Below are 14,607 nucleotides of genomic sequence, written 5' to 3'. Positions count from 1 at the left end.
GGTTTCTCTCTCTCTCTCTTTTGTTCTTGGTAGGATGAGTTTGAGCTTATATTACTATCTGTTTAAAACAAACAGATATAGTAATGGGTTAATATATGTACAAAGTAGGGTAACCACAAGCCAAAAATTTACAATAGAGTCACAAAACTAAGAAGACACCAAGATAATAAAAAGGAAAATTATCAAACCACAAAAAGAAAATGAAAGGAACAAAGAGGAAATACAAAATCAACTGCAAAACAAAGTTCAAAATATAATAAACACATATCTATCAATAATTATTATAAATGTCAATGGACTAAATGCTTTAATCAAAGGATATAGAGTGCAGAGTGGATAATAAAGCAAGTATCTACAATACACTGTATACAAGAGACCCACGTTAGGGAGAAGGACACACATAGATTGAAAGTGAGAGGATTGAAAAAGATATTCCACAAAAATGGAAATGACAAGAAAGCAGGAATATCAACAGTGATTTCAAATAAAATAGACTTTAAAACAAAGATTATAAAGAAAGATTAAGAAGGACATTTTATAATGATTAAAGGAGTCATAGATGAAGATATTACACTCATTAACATATATGAACCCAACATAGGAGCACCTAAATACATAACAGATAAAAAGGGAAAATTTGATCGGAATACAGTCATGGTAGAAGACTTTAACTATCCATTAACATCACTGGACAGATCTTCCATACATAAAATTAATAAGACAACATAAAAATTAAATGATAAAATAGAACAATTTGTCTTGGTTAATATTTTCAGAACATTATATTTCCCTAAAATAGAATATACATTCTTCCCAAGCGCACGTACCACATTTTCTAGGATAGATCATATACTTTGGCACAAAAGAAGCATTAACAATTTGAAGAAGATAGAAAATATTTGAAGCAACTTTTTCTGAACACAATACCATAAAACTAGAAATTAACTACAGAAAAATAAAGGAGAAATAAATGACAGCATGGAGATTAAACAACATACTACTTTTAAAAAAATGGGTGGATGATGAAATCAAAGAAGAAATAAAAAAACACAGTGAGACAAATGATGATGAAAACACAACCACACAGAACCTATGGGATCCAGAAAAGGCAGTGCTTAGAGGGAAGTTTATAGCGAGAGAATCAGGTCTACCTCAAAAAAGAGGAAAAACTGCAATAAACAATCAAACTTACCACCTAAAAGAATTAGAAAAAGAAGAGCAAAAAATAACAAAAGTAAGCAGAAGGAAGGAAATAATAAAGATCAGGGAGGAAATAAATAAAATAGAGATATTAGAAACATTTGAAAAAATCAAGCCAAGACATGGTTTCTTGAAAGAGTAAACACAATTGACAAAATTATGCTCTATGCTGGAAATTGACACAACAATCCAAACTGACTATAACTCAATAAAATAAAAATTAAAAAATAAATATATTAACAAAAGAAAAAAGAAAAGGTAGTTTCTACTCACCAGACTGGAGGAGGGGACTGCACCCCATGCGGGGTCACACCCCATGGGAAAGCCTGGGGTCAGGATCGGAGGAGCAGGGTGCTGTGGACAGGATCTGTCACAGGGTTTCTGCAGGAGGGGAGGGTGAGGCATGTGAGCAGGCTGAGGACTGGCCATTTGAGTAAGTTCATGGGCTCTGGGGTGGAGGGGCTCCCCCAAGTGTCTGGACTTGACTCTGGGTGAGTTGGGCAGGTGGACAGTGGCTCAGTGTGAGTCCAAGTCCAGTGGAGGGGGTAGTGTGTTAGATCTAGAAGGACTCCTTCTGGGGTGGGAAGGCCCATAATGGAGGCAGGAGGCCAAGCCCAGGTGACTGAGAACAGGGTGTGTCCTGCATAGGCCTGCAGGGCAGACGAAAGCATCCAGTCTACAGAAGGTGGAAACATGGTCCATACAAGGGCTCAGCTCAGATGTCACCCCCTCAGAGGAGCCTTCCTTGCCTGCACAGTCTACAGGGACAGCCTCCTCCACGCACATCTCCAAAGCAGACACCTGCTCCATCTCCTGCATAGCATTCAGGAACCGGGCCCCTGCTCCACGCCCAGCCATGGTTCCGCTGCCCTGAGGAAAAGCGCTCACAGGAGCCATCAAGCCCTGCACGACCTGGGCCCCACCTCTCTGTCTCTTCTGCCACCACTGTCTCCACCTGACCCTCTTCTCCTCCACTCCTGCACTCCCCCAGCCCTGTGTGCTCTCCAGAGCACGTGTCCCTCCTAACATGCTGTGTGTGCTCACTGTGTCTCATCCACTGCATGCCTCCCACCCAGGTCAGTATCCAGTGCACAGTAGGGCTCAGTAAGTAGAGAATGAATGACTCTTACCATCACTGCTGGGAAGACCTTTGTCTGTGGCCTACAGTGATCACACACCCGTCACACATTCGCTGAGGTCCTACTGTGTGTTGGGCGGGTTCCATATACCGGGCACAGCAGGGAGTGAAGCAGGCAGGTCTCCATTCTCATGCAGCAGACAGCCTGGTGGGGGACACAGAGAAAATTAAGTATAATATACACAATGTCCGGAGGTGATATGTTCCATGGAGAAAAATAAGGTCAGGGAGGACATTTGAGCAGATTCCTGGAGGTGTTCAAGAAGCAGGCGGAGAGAGATCCTGGCTGAAAGAGCAGCCAGCGCAAAGGCCCTGAGGCCACAGTGGGATGCGCGTGGAGGGTCTTAGTTATCCGTGTGAGTTCTTAGTCCTGCCTTGAGTACGTATGTTGCTTTTATTTGTAAACCTTGATTTCACCTTTAAAGCAAATTAAACTGCATCATCAATCTGCATAATTTAGCCAATTCTGTTTCAGGTGTTGTGGGCACAATGGCGGGCTAGTTACTTGGGTTGGTAAAGAATTACCAGCGTCTGAGAAGGGTCTAGGAAAGTTTAATAGGGACACTGCTATAGGCAACATCAGGCCACACAGGCAAGAGGTGCCTACACGAGCGCCAAGGTTGAGTTTGTGGGGTCTGTTATTGGGGGGGTGCTGTGCACACAAGGAGGAGGGGGCTGCATGATCAATTCTTGCACAGGTACCTGGTTGGTTGTGAGATCTGACAGGGGCTTCTCTGAACAGCAGGCTTTACCACTTTAATAAGGGCAGGATGTGAGGCCTCTCTTCGTGGGGCAATGAGTTTTCATAGGGTAAACACACAGCAAGAGAAGATGTTTTATAGCTTGTGGAAATGCAGGTGTGCAAAGGGTCCTGCAGTGGGGAGTGGGAGGTAAAGTGCCACTGGGCTCTAGGCACACAGAGAGCCCAGGGGTGAGGGTGTATGACTCTAAAGAGTGCCACCTGGCTTCACACCAGGGACTTTATGTGAAAACAGGAGAATCTAGGTTGTCAGCACGTGTCTACTCAGTGACCTCCCTAAGCCTAGCTCTGTCAGGCACCAGGTGGCTGTGAAATGAACATGAAGGTCCCCACCCTGAGGACCCCAATGAATGAACATCTTGACATCCTCAAGCCCCTTCCCCTGCACCACCACCCCACCTCATCTGGGTCTCAGGCTCTGACCCTGATATCAGTGGCACCTTTGTTCCCTATATCCAGCTCCTCTGGACGTCTCTGTGATGAGCTGTTCCATGTCAGCGAGCCCCAAACTGAGCTCTGCCTTTACCCCATGAATGCTTCCTCCCTGTGAAGCCCCTTGTGAAGGAGCCACCACTAGCAGGATCCTTCAGCCCTGAGTCTCTGCCTTCCCCACCCCTCCGATTTCCCCCAGCCCATGATCCCCTCTGGAGGTCCCTATTATCCTCTCCCTCCCACTTCAGTCTTGGGCTGCACACCAAATCCCTCTTCACAATCTCCCACAAGAGAGGTCCAGGTCCACTTGGGGACACTGAGGTGACACAGGCGGGTGTTGCTGGGAATGAAGAGCAGGATCCTGGAGCAGAGGAGAGGCAAGGGCTCCCAATCCACCAGAACACAGGCTAAAGTGGGGGCAAGACACCCATAAAGGGTGAGGCAGGCATCACACTGCAGCCCCGCCCTCTGCTCCCCCAGGGTGCCCTGTGTTTCCTGCTTTGGCCTGGGGGACTTCCTCCCTCACTCTCTGTTAGAGGGGTGCCCATTCATTCATTCACACCCTCATTCACCATGTACATGGGTCCTGCTCAGTGCCAGGCCTCAGCTGGATGACAGCTCATCCTTGGGGACACAGCTCAGATCTCACCTCCTCCATGAAGCACTTCTGGATTCCCACCCCTCCTGAAGTTCCTCTGGCCTCAGTTGGGACCACTAGGGCTGAGACCACACTCTGATTACCTCCCAAGTCTGTGATCTCTGTGAAAGCCCTGGGCCCAATGTGGAAAGAGACTCAGAAAAATGGGGCCAAAAGGGGCTAAGAAAAATGTTAGTAGTCCTCTATTACAGAGAAGGGCACTGAGCAGAGAGAGGGCTGTGTCCAACCAAAGCTACAGAGGAGGGTCTCAGTGAGCCCTCCCTTGGCCCTGTTACTAGTTCTCTGTTACAGATGAGGACACTGAGCCACAGAGAGGGAGCAGAGCCCTGCTATAGCCTTGGCCCCACGGCCTGTGTCCTTTATTACTAACTCAATGCTGCCAGCAGGGGTGTGGGCCTGGAATGGAGGTTGAAAGCAGCCTGACCCCCAGGACCCCTTCATACACAAAGTCAGTCTCAGGAAACACCCCTCAAGACCTACTCTACACCCCTGGGATTGGGACCTGATTGCTGTTCCTGGAAGCTGGCTGGGCTTCCATGTGAATTGGCCCAGGAGATGCTTGGGACAGACACAGGGCCCCTGAGGCTCCCTGTCCCCAGATGAGCAGCTCTGGTCCCCTTGACTGTCCCTGGCAGAGGCCTGATGACATAAGGTGTTGGCCGGGTAGCCAGCTGTGGAGATGAGGAAATGGGAGCAACATGCAGGTACATGCAGAGGTTCAGGTATTCACTCAACAATCATTGATTCAGGCCTTGCAGTGTGGCTGGCCTGGGCCCAGGCCTGGGTGTCCAGTAGTGAATACAGTCAACCCCTTGAGCCTTCTGGGAAAGCAGTGCTCGGAGAAACGGGCCCTCAGAGCCCCCATCCTGCTCCCCATGAACAATCACGCTGAGATGAGGCTGCAGCCATGGGTCCCAGTGGAGGGTGAAGGGAGGAAGGAAACCCAGAGTGGGAACTGACCATGAGCCTGGACACTGGAACCAGATGGCCTGGGCTCTGTAATCTGGAGTGGTCACCTCACCTGTTCTCTCTGTGCCTCAGTTACTTCTGCAGAAATGGGTGATAACGCCTGTCCCTGCCCCACAGATTTTCATGAGGAGTCAGTGATCTCTTATGCGTGTAGGACAGTGCCTGGCTATGGGTCAGGATCCTGCTCACCTCACAATAGTCTGTCCCACTTTAAAGATGAGAAAGCCAAGGCTAAGGGGGTTATGAGACCAGCCTGGGCTAGCCCCCTTCTCATGCTCTGCTGTCCAGGTCTCCTGCTTTTACATCATCCCTCTGCCCCCATATCCACCCAGCAAAGTAGGTGCTGAGAATCTGAGCAAATCAGAGTATGAATAGAGGCACACCCTCTCCCCAACTTGGGCTCTTGGGGCGGTGGGCAGGATGGGGATATCGGGCTCCCCCACACTGTCCAGGAGGCCCAGCATGTCCGTCACCTCATTTCCACTCAACACGGAGGTGTGTGTCCAAGGGCCAGAGGGCGATGGAGTAACCCAGGGTGGGTGGATGCTAGGTAGGTGTGGGAGGCACAGAGTGGCCCCTGGAAGACAGTGTCCAGGCAGCCAAGGTGTGGGGAATGAGGGTGCCCAGAAGGGGCAGAGGACAGAGTCCAGCCTGGACACCACCCCCTGCTGGACCCTGATCTGGGGTGAGAATTGGGACAAGCCAGGGCCCCGCTAGGGCTCCTCATCCAGCAAAGAGGTGAGGAAAAGTTAAGGAGACAATGGAGGCTGACCCCACCGTGCTCCCTGTGTGAGGGTGCTGCTTCCAGGATCCTGGAGGTTCCTTAGACCTTTGTGAAGTGGCTGCTGTTTCCAGCCCCATGTGGGCAGAAGAACTGAGGCAGGGAGGACAGAGTGACTCAGGACAGAACTAGGATTCATCCAAGAGTGTGTGCTGGGCCTCTCGCTGAGAGCAGCCTCTGGGCATCATGGACTCAGGAAGTGTCTTGTCCTCCCTCTTAAGGCTCCTGGCATGTTAGGCAGGAAAGGTCCCAGTGCCCATACCTAGGCCTCTCTGGGTGATGCTGACATGTGGGATCATGATGGTCCTGGGAAAGGAGAGAGAATGTAGGCTGGGCGTCAGGTCTGCATCAGACCCTAATGATGCCCCTAATGTTGTGTGACCTGGAAACTCCCTGACCTCTCTGTGCCTGGCTTTCCAGCTCTGACTCAGAGGACTGCTGTGCTTGGCACACAGTAGGACCTCAATCAGAGGAAAAAGCCAGCCCTTCCCCAGGAACCTCTCCTCTTACATGCCCAAAGCTAAGCCCATTTGCCACACATCACCAGAGCTGATACTTGACAAACAGGGCAAGTGAAATCCAGCAACCCCTCCCTCCTGCCTGAGGCCCTTCCCTCCTCAGTGACAGTGGCTCAGAGCAGGTCTCTGCATCCCAGAAGCCTGAACTGAGCCTTGTGACCTGGAGGAGTCCCTGTTCCACACAACTTTTTTTCCAGGTGCTTCCAACAAGACACAAGAACACCTGGTCAGTCTCTTAGCTGCAAGGTCCTCCCTTTGCAAATTCCCCCATCACATCCGGGCTAGAAGATGTGAGTTCCAGGGCACATGACCATCCAAATGATGACTTCAGGGAAACATCCCTGCCCACACTGCACTCTTCAGAGCCCACCTTCTAAAAGAAGGGGTAGTGACCCACGGTTGTGCACAGTTTTATCAGAACACAGCCCTCACCCACCCACCATTGGAAACATGTGAGAAGCAGAGATTCCCAAGTGCCTGGACCCCTGTCATCCAGAAAGCAGAGGTTAGGGTAACAGACAGAAGGGGAGAAAGTACTTTCATACTATGTATCTGATAAGGGGTTAACACCCAAAACATATAAATAACTCTTACAATTCAACAGCAAAAAATCAAGCAATCTGATTTAAAAAGTGGGCAGAGGAACTGAATAGACATTTTTCCAAAGAAGGCACACAGATGTCTAACAGGTACATGAAAAGGTGCTCAACATCACTCACCATCAGGGAAATGCAAATCAAAACCACAATGAGATATCCCCTCCCACCTGTCAGGGTGGGTGTCATCAAAATACAAGAGATAACAAGTGATGGTGGTGGTGTGAAGAAAAGGGAAACTTCTGCAATGTTGGTGGGAATGTAAATTGGTGCCATCACTCTGGAAAAGAGTAAGAAGACTCCCCCAAAATTTAAAATTAGAACTTCCATATGATCCAGCAAGTCCACTGCTGGGAATATATCCAAAGGAAATGAAATCACTATGTCAATGAGACAACTGCACCCTCACGTTCACTGTATCATTATTTACAATAACCAAGATATGTAAACAACCTAAGTGTCCATCAACAGATGAATGGATACAGAAAACGTGACGCATATATATGTATATATAATGGAATCTTATTCAGACATTAAAAAAGTGAAATCCTGCCATTTGTGACAACTTGGAAGGACCTTCAGGGTATTATGCTAAGTGAAATAAATAAGACAGAGAAAGACAAATACCTATGATCTCATTTATATGTGGAATCTATAAAACAAACCGAAACCCATAGAAACAGAGATCAGGTTGGTGGTTGCCAGAGGTGAGTCAGGGGGTGATTGAAATACGGGAAGATAATCAAAATGTACAAACTTCCAGTTAGAAGATAAACAAGTCCTGGGGACATAATGTACTGCAAGGTGACTGTAGTTAACAACACTGCACTGTGCATTTGATAGTTGTTAAGAGAGTACCTCTTAAAATTTCTGATCACAAGGAAAATAGTGTGTGACTATGGGTGATGACAGACGTCAAGTAAACTTAATGCAGTGATCATTTCACAATATGCACATGTAACAAGTCATTATGCTGCACACCTAAAGCCAACAAAGTTATGTGACAATTGTATCTCAGGAATACTTATCCCAGGAAGCGGGGGTGCGAGCCTGGACTACCTACTGCAGGAGCTGCCTTTGCCCTCCAACAGCAGAGGGTGGTAGTTGTGACAGGGACTGTAGGTCCCTCAAAGCCTAGAATGTTTACTGTCTGGACCTTCACAGGGAAAGTGTGCAGACCCTGCCCTGGAAGACGGTGGTCATGGCAGCAACAACGGCCTGCCTGTGTTCAGGCTCAGCCCAGACAGCTCCTGTGCTCTGCTGTCACCGCATTTACTTCCCTCCACACCCTCAGAGGGAGAGGCTTCAATGTTCCGATTTTACACATGAGAAAACTGAGGCTCATTTGCTTTGAATTATTGACCAAGTGGTGGGGGAAGCTTTGAACTCCAGTGTTCTGATTTCAAAGCCACATCTCAGTCCTGATTTTTAGAAGGTGGAGGTCCAGGCACTGGGGACCCTCCACCTTCCTCACTTGTAGTCTTACTCCAGGGCTGCCATCCCCGAGGCGTCTGGGTGAACACATTTAATCCGCTTACTCTGCAACAGCTGAGCCCTTGGCTGCCAGTCTGTTGTCGCTGCCTGACACCAGCTGAGTTTTACAAGTGAACCATCACCCCCTGCCAGCCCACCTGCCCTGCCATGTGGGGCAGACCACTCCTAGCCTGGTCATTCTAAACCCTTAGCTCACACATTTGCACAACTGCATCGAAAGGGCCCTACTCCCTGTGTGGAGGTATCGACAAGGGGAAGGGAGGGGAGTTTTGGGTGGCCCCTTACTCTGAAGGTGACACATGACAGGGACAAGTTCATGTCCATAATGGCACTCAATTTGAAGCTAAGAACATGGTCACAGCGAGGGGTAAAAGCTGAGAGGCTACAAGGCTGCTGAGAAAGGGGCTTGACTATTGAATTGTAAATGTGTAATTTAATTTAAAAATTAGCCTCCTGGGTGATAAGAATTTGCCCCTAAGGCCAGAATTGGCCACCTGACCCCTGGGAACCCCTCAATTCCAGGATGTAATCATCTGAGCATGGAGGGGGCTTAAATTGGGGTGCTGTCCTCTCAGTCATGGTGCACCTGCTCACATGTGCACCCATGAACTGCAGTTCTCACACATCAAGGCACCTCTCATGCCCTGCCAAGGAGGTCCAGGTCATAAGGAAGGGATGACAGACTGAGGTCACACGTGTGCCCCTGCAGGGGTGAATGTTGTATAGGGCAGAGACCCCCCCACTCTCACCTCCAGGAGGGGTGCTAGAGGGAGCAGGACTCCTGAGCCCCTAGGCTTAGCAAGCATCCTGGCTGAGGGTGGGGAGGCTGTCCACTCTGAAGTCATAGGTCAGATGGTAGATTGGGGTCCCACCCCCACAGCTCACCAGTGAGACCGTCTAGTCTGTTTTCTCTGTAAACTGGAACCCAGTCACCCTCACCCTCAGAAGTGGGGGCAGCCTGTGTAAATTACAACACAAAGCCCTGGGCTGTTTCAGGTGCCTGGGGGTGTCCAGGCCCCTAGGCCAGGCAGGTGGGAGAGGAGATGTATGGGTTAGCAGGTGTGAGAGCAGGGCTGAGACTTGGCTGAGTGCATGCACTCTAATATCCAGGAACTGCGAGCTACCACTAGCAAATCTGTTCACTGAGGCCATGTGTACTCTCCCTTGTCATTTACAATCCCCTGTTTGAACAGAGGCCTCTGGAGTCTATTAGCCACATTGTTGCCTGTCACCACACTGTTGCAGTTCCAGGGTCTCCATTTAGCCAGCTTGAAGGAATAGTCAAACTTTTTCTTAAAACCAGTGACAGAAAACCAAAGTGGCTTAAAGAAGCAAACAGGGCAGGAGAGAATGACTTACCTAACTGAGACATCCATAGGGAGATAGCTTCAGGCAGGGCTGTACCTGGTGCTCAGTGACATCAGCAGAAGTCATCCTTCCCCACCTCTGGGCTCTGCCACTGGTGTCATCTTCACATGGCTCTGCCTTTACGAGAGCAAGATAGTCACCAACTGCCACAGGCTGACATCACCACCCCTCAACTCCCAACTGAAATAGAACTTCTCTGCTCCCAGGATTCCAGCAACTAGGCCTGACCTCCGTGGAGCCTGATTGGGCTGGTGCCCAGCCCTGAGCCAATCACAGTGGCCAGGGAGGATGGAAAATGCTGATTGGCCAGATCAAGGCCATGTGACCATCCTCTCCAGGAAACCTGTGAGCTGTTCACCTGTTTTCAGGTTGGGAGAGTGTGATGTCTCCCAGAGGATCCTGCTACTAGCACAAACTGCAGGTGGCACAATGAGCTGAAATGAGCCTGTCTGCTTGGTGACAAGTTACAGGTCATTTAGTGGTTCCCTGCTCCAGGGAGGGAAGCATGTCCAAACAATATTGGGGCTTCAGAGCCAGAATGTAGTAGAAAAGCCTCCCAGTCTCCCAAAAGGTGGGAAAGTGAGCAGTGACACTGGAAAGGCACTCCTCTCTGTGGCCCTTGGCTTTCTCCTTGTTACAGTGGAAAGTGCAGTGTTGCCCCTGACAGCCCCTTTCCCTGCTGGGAGGCCTTTGCAACAGGTGGAGAGTGCTTGGAAAAGCCCACTTATTCTGAGGAACTGTTATTGCTCCTGGTGGCATTATTATTTTCATGTCACTTGTGAGGTAGGCCCTGAGGGGTCCCTGATCTGGGGGCACAGACACCCACAGAAACTTGACCCAGTATTGCTGTTCATTCAACAATGACTTACCGAGCACCTACTGTGTGTCAGATTCCCAGGGTAGAGCAGTGGTGTTGACAGCACAAGCCCCTGCCTCACCTCATCTCTGCATCCCAGGTGGGGTCACCAGAATGGGAGTTCAGGAAGCAGAGGACGTGGCCGAAGCCTTGTGGGAACCCCTGGGTTTTTCTCTGTGCTGAGGGCACTAGCAGCACACCGATTGTGGGACTCAGTACCCGCAGGATCCAGCATTGATGGGTAAAGGAGAGGGGCATTTCTACAAGCCCATCCTCACTAACCCCAGGCTCCAGAGGGCAGCTCCACTCTGCTCAACCCAAGGGGGCATCTTCCACCATCCTGATCACCCTCTGGTATTACTCCCCGCTCAGATGCACTTTTTCCTGTGGCAGCTACACTCAGAATATGTGTTTGTTTCTCTCCCATGTGGTTAAGTGGACTTCAGATACATGATAGTGATGGAGTGGCTAAGCCTCTGGGCAGATTGCTGGGTGACCCACGGAAATTGCTGCACATGGTGAGCTCCCTTCTGCCAACCAATGGGCCAGGCCCCACCACTGTTCTGTCTGTTCTACCTCACTTAATCTGCACAGACACTCTGTGCAGGACATCCTGTTATCCCCCATCTCTGATGACCTTGGGTGGACAAAGCTTGGGTTTGAGAAAGTTGCCCAGGTCACATTGTTGACAAGTGGGGAGCTGGGGATTTGCACCCTGGTCCCAGGAGTCTGGATCATGGAAAGGCCTGGGTGGGGCAGCTTATTGCCAAGGGAAGTCCTGCCCAAGCCTCTCTCGTGAGAGCCCACCCAACAGCACATCTAGCAGAGTCAGCATTTCCTAGACCAGATGGACAACCTCAAAACTTCTTTGCAAACAGATTGTTTCCATGTTCTTTTGCAAACACAGAAAGGCCACAGGCCAGGGAAGGATAAGGCCAAGAGTGTTTTCATTGGGGAGAGTGAAGGACAAGTGTGAAGACACACAGCACTCCCAGCAGCCTTCTCGGCAGAGCCTGCCACTGGGTGAGCAGCTACCATGACTACCTACCATAATCCTGTGAGGTTCATGCCTGTACAACCCTGCCTGTGAGAAGAGCAAAGTGAAGCTCAGAGAGGTGTGGGGACACTCCAAAGACAAACAGATAAGGTGGGATCATCACCACCATGCTGTGCTGGGACAGGCAGTCACCTGTCACACTGCTCATGCATGGCCTGCTGGGAGTAGTGAAGGCCTGATAGGAGCACAGGAACACTGTGGTGAAGGTGATGTTTCTACCTGGGACAGCTGGTACCGGGAACTCTAGCTGATTCTTCATTGTGCCTGCTTTGAGTGTCAGCATGTTGCAGCCTCATGTAGGGGAAGGGCTGTCTCCTTTCCACACCGGTGCACAAGGAAGAGCATGCACACACTGGCATCACCATAGACCACCGGCAGGATCAGGATCTGGAGCTCAGAGCAGAAACTGCCAACACCAGGAACTGGTGCAAGAGGACCTGAGTGCCCCCTGAAACATTTCTAGTTTTAAAAACATACTTAATTAGGGGGAAGTGATAAACAGTTGATCCCTTCAAAATATTCGGTTATCCAAGGAACAACAGCACCTCAGCATTGTAAGAGGATTAACTCAGTCATCAATAACCATCACTATAGGTATGAGAAAACAGTGTTAGGAGTTACAAAAGGGTCTCAAGATCATGCAGGTCAGAACTGAGAACCGTCCAAAGCATGTGCTGCATGATAGTCTCTCTAAGCTACCTGAGGCTTGGTCTGCTCCTGACACAGGGCAGATGGTCTGAGAAAACCACACTCCTCAGGGGACCCCAGGGAGTTGACAGAGTTGAGTTTGGGTTCCTGATCATCTTCTAAGTTTGGAATTTTGAGATTCTTCTGCACCTGTCCTTCCTCCAGAACAGAATCTGATTCAGGCAGGATTCCAAGGACTGAGGCATGTGTCAGGCAAGAGAGCAGGCATGGCTGGATGAGAGCATCGCCAGTGCCATCAACAAAGAGGCCAGGGCACTGAGATTTCCAGTGATTTAGCATCCTGGCTGGGAGGGGTCATGTGTTCTACAGTGAGTTCTGAGTATACTGCACCGCCCTCGAGGACCTGCAGGGGGCGCGCGAAGCCAGCGTGTCTTAGGTGGCGGTGCGCATGCGCAGTTCGCGTCAGCAGCCAGCGTCTTCCCTGGGGGCGGAGTTTGTTTTCCTCAGGACTGAGCGGGCGGCGCCATGGAAGCACCGGGACAGCGCTGCCTGCATGTCCGCGGGAGGAGGACGCTCCCCGCCCGCTGTCTGAAGTTACGCCGGTTTCCCACGGCCTGAGCCCGCTTTCTGCCGGGGTGTGTGTGGACCTGACCGAGCTGGGGCCCCGGCCGGCTGGGCAGGAGGGGACGGGTGCGCTGGCGGGCCCGCTTCGACTATTCTCCTTGCCCGCCGGAGCGGGTGAGTGTCCGCGTCCATCCGGGCCGCTGGAGTGTCCGTGCCCCTGGTCCTCACTGCCCAGGTCCCCGCTCCCCCGTGTGATCGGGGGTGTGTACACTAAGGGTCAGGAGCCGGGATGCGGGTGTGAGTGTCCGCGCCCCTGGTCCTCACCGCCCGGGTCTCCCTTCCCCCGTGTGATTGGAGGTGTGTACACGGCGCGGGTCAGGAGCGGGGACGCAGGTGTAATGGGAAAGGGGCTGAGAAAGTACTGAAAGAGTTAAAGAGAAGTGTGTAAAATCACATTATGTTAATTTTTATATTTTAAGTGTGTCAAAGTCAGAGTTTATCATGCTTTTACTTTCTTGTCTTTAAAGGCATGCAATCATTTATTTTATACTTAAAATATGCTTCTCATCTTATCTCGTTTTCAAGTCAAAATACTGCCATGGTTGACATTTTCTCATAATATAGTGACAATCTTCAACATGTGTGAATATAAACTCATCGAAAAAATCTTGCAGCATTCCATGGTGAGTAGTCTTGTTAAAAATAATATCCGGGCCATTACTAAATTATTACAAAAATATAAATTTTTTTGAATCACTTTTAGAAGTTCCACACACACTGGTATTTTTAAAACACCAACCAGTGCATAGTGCTTAAGACCATTTAAGATGAAATATATTCAAACCTAAAACTTTAGAATACTCAAAAGGCAGGATAATGGCTGCTTTTTCATTGCAAATACATTTTTTCTTCATAAGTGCAAAATACGAAAGTATTCAGCTAAATTTTGTATATCTTTATTCAAAAAGTGAAATTAGAATATAATCTCCTTTTTTATATTAAGGCGATTTCCCATAAAAATTGGTATTTTTATCTGTAGGATCTTAATTGTCCATTCATTTGTTTTTTCTTTTGGTTTATTTTCTTTAACAGAGAGTGCATTCTTGTGTCTTGTTAAGAGTTTTTAATTCTCCTAACTTATTCCAAGAGACTTTCTCACACTGACAGTAAATAAGGGGAGAGGCCTTATAGTAACTGTGCATCTTTTCATGTAGTCAGGATTTTTTTTTTTTTTTGATGACTTTTTTTTACAACTTCCACTTGGTTCACAATATTCCCATTATGACAACTCAATAAAAAATTGTAATCTATTTACACCAAGATACTTATGTCAGCACAGTGCTTTTGCTGATATTTTACATTAGATTATAATATAATTATTTTATTTGATTTACATATATACTAATACACATTTTATATATGTACACACATATATGAATATCTACTAAATGCCATTAATTTGCATGGGGTGGTAGCTGGTAACATGTGATCTTTCTGACCATTGGCTATTCTTATGTGTGTCTAAGAACATACTTCTTAGAACAGATACTAGAACATCACACCTCTCA

At 48.8% G+C, this 14,607-nt stretch overlaps 1 long non-coding RNA gene across 1 annotated transcript; it reads right to left on the bottom strand.

The window, feature by feature from the left end:
* Window positions 1–1,269: 1,269 nt before the first annotated feature.
* Window positions 1,270–10,378, bottom strand: LOC141576064 (uncharacterized). Its single transcript, XR_012504301.1, has 3 exons — window positions 9,906–10,378; window positions 2,331–2,483; window positions 1,270–1,581 (listed from the first exon to the last, which is right to left on the bottom strand). It is a non-coding gene; the product is annotated as an uncharacterized LOC141576064 (long non-coding RNA).
* Between the last annotated feature and the right edge of the window lie 4,229 nt (window positions 10,379–14,607).

Source organism: Camelus bactrianus, chromosome 35 (assembly GCF_048773025.1).
Source record: "Camelus bactrianus isolate YW-2024 breed Bactrian camel chromosome 35, ASM4877302v1, whole genome shotgun sequence".
NCBI lineage: Eukaryota > Metazoa > Chordata > Mammalia > Artiodactyla > Camelidae > Camelus > Camelus bactrianus.
The sequence above is the reverse complement of the archived record's forward strand: the minus strand, read 5'-3'. Positions and strand labels throughout refer to the sequence as shown.